This window comes from Austrofundulus limnaeus, unplaced genomic scaffold (genome assembly GCF_001266775.1).
Source record: "Austrofundulus limnaeus strain Quisiro unplaced genomic scaffold, Austrofundulus_limnaeus-1.0 Scaffold308, whole genome shotgun sequence".
Taxonomy (NCBI): domain Eukaryota; kingdom Metazoa; phylum Chordata; class Actinopteri; order Cyprinodontiformes; family Rivulidae; genus Austrofundulus; species Austrofundulus limnaeus.
The window spans coordinates 383,029-385,542 of record NW_013952710.1 but is presented as its reverse complement, the minus strand read 5'-3'; the positions used below and the strand labels follow the sequence as shown (position 1 = coordinate 385,542).

The window sequence follows — 2,514 nt, the reverse complement described above, 5'->3', positions numbered from 1 at the left end:
GTGCAGTCACGCACTTCCTGGTCACAAAACGTTCTGCAAATGTGCATATTATGGCAAAAATTATTCATCATTAAATGTGGTTTTAACATTACTTTTATAAAGTTTGAAGTCTGTGCTGTCCAATCCAGCTCACTGGTTTTTACAGAAGCCCTGTGAAAGCATCACAGCTTTGCCGAAAAGAAAAAAAAATCCTGTATCCGCATTGTGATCTGGAACATCACCAAAATTTARAGGTGTGTTCCTTGGCCCAGTACACACATGTGGTAAAAATGTCATGACAATCCGTCCACAAGTTTTTGAGTAATGTTGTCCACAGACAGAACRACACGACCCAAAATATTACCTCGCCCTTGGCGGAGGTAAAAAGCAGGGCCGGCCTTAGCCAGTTGGATGCCTAAGGCAAGATTTCATCTGGTGCCCCTTGTGCAGTTTTCTAAATCTCACTGCCAATTTACATAAATTCACAAAATAAATTAAATTGTTTTGTTTTTGACAATATTTTTATCTTTAGAAACGAGGTTATCAAACTAAAATAGGTACCGGATAATATAATCAATTTCAAACAGAATAACAGAAGTCTACCAATCTGACAGCAATGAGGAACACCTGTGTTAATGAGTAGCTGTGGACTGAAGCAGTTCTAGGGGGGTCTGGGGTTATAATTCCTCCGGAAATTTTTTAAAGGGCAATATCATGTAAAATCAACTTTTTTGAGTTTTATATCATGTTATGATGTTATACTCTCATCAAAAGCATGCTCAGAGTCTTGCTTTGACTCATTCATGCATGTTTGAGGAATCCTGTAGTGTCCTGAGGCAGCCAGGCAGGGGAGCAAAAACCACCGGTTGGGACTAGAACCACCTTTTGGGATCAGCTCCTCCTCTGGGCTGTGTCAAAGTGAAACTGCGTCTGTAGCTCCAATATTGGCAGTTTATCATTTCAGTCCTTTTTGGATTAAACCCCGCTGCACAGGTAAGCTGAAAAACAACTCACACTATTTTGTTCACGTTGTTTGGTCTGTGTGTTAAGATTTGTAACTTATTACAATCAGTATGTGCGTGTCTGTGTGAGCGACTGAAATAATCTTACTGTCCTCTCTGTAATCACTTTGGTTCTTTAGAAAACATACTTTCCAGTCTGACAGTAAGGTTCATATGTATCCAGAGATGCAGTTTTCCAAAACTGATCTTGTATAACGTTGCTGCTTTTTTATTATCATTCCAACAAAGCCCTGCTACGACTCTGCAGCTTGTAAACAGCAGAGAAGCGGCTGTGATGACGTGTTGAAATGGGCCTGACAGGATCAGGAGGTTCTTAAAGAGACAGAGGCCAATTTCAAGGTGTTTGGAAATGGAAATGATGAGAAGTTTATCATTGATTTAAACATAAAAACAGCATTTTAATAACAACTAAAGGTGACATAGTTGTTTTATTATGGTATAGAATTTAAATATATGCCTGGGAAACACACAGAATTGCCCCTTTAAAAGATTTACTCAAAACTCTGTATTTTCCAGCCATTTGAAAAGCATTTTACTAAATTACTGGGATTTAAAAACAACAACATAAAATGTTATTTTACGAGGTTAGAACACTGGAAACCAGACTTTAACCCGACCTTTATCYGAGATCATAACTGAAACTTTCATTATGATCATGTAGTTTCTATTTTCACAAGTCCTGACTGATTCAGATGATGCTTTTCTCATGAAACATCATCTGCTCCACAGGAACAAAGCAGCTGAGAAACTCTCAGAACAAGTTAGCTTCATGAACCTGAGTAACCAGGGATTATTCAACAGATTAAATCAACTAGACTATGATAAAAAGTTATAATTCTTTTATATCACCCATTTGTGGCGCACACTAAATGGACATTTGCCTATACTGCCCATGCCTCGAGCCAGCCCTGACACTAATTACAACTGCTTTATTCCATATGTATTCATAAAAAATAGAAAATCTCATTTCTTTTGTATTTGCTGCCAAGCAGTGAGTGGTAAAAAGAAAATGTACGTATCCTTGTGAAGCTGCATCTTCCCCCACATCTTCTCCAGACAAGCCTGATGTTGAGAGGAAAGCAGTGTAGGACAGAGCTGTGAATGTTCTCACCGCTTCCCAGGCTATTTGTAGAAATGTCAGCTGTCATCAGAAACATCAGCGAGAAGACAAGTGCTGTTCACAACTGTGGTAGGTGAAGGTGTGGAACGAAGAGCGAGAGAGATGTTGAGCTGAAACAGAAAGAAAAAACAGAGTCCTCAGAATGGCCTTCTCAATTTATCACAGTTCAAATAATGAGACACGAAGCTGCAAAATGAAAGACACACAGAAAACACAGAAAGCAGTGATATGTTATACAATTTATTGTCTTTTGAAATTGGGTATGAAGAGAAGGAAAAAAGTTTGCTGCCGTTAAAAACCTAAACCAAACCAATCCCTCTYAACAGAAAATAACAGCTTTTTGTTAAAGGGATCCCCAATTAGTTGTAACATTAGAATTTATTTGATAAACAT

The 2,514-nt window shown here is 38.2% G+C and overlaps 1 long non-coding RNA gene across 1 annotated transcript in view; it reads right to left on the bottom strand.

Moving 5' to 3' along the window:
• The window catches only part of LOC106527093 (uncharacterized), a 32,517-nt gene that overhangs the window by 21,026 nt on the left and 8,977 nt on the right, over nucleotides 1-2,514 (bottom strand). Inside the window, exon 3 of the long non-coding RNA XR_001311337.1 lies at nucleotides 2,113-2,231. This is a non-coding gene — a long non-coding RNA (uncharacterized LOC106527093). The remainder of the gene's footprint in view (nucleotides 1-2,112; nucleotides 2,232-2,514) is intronic.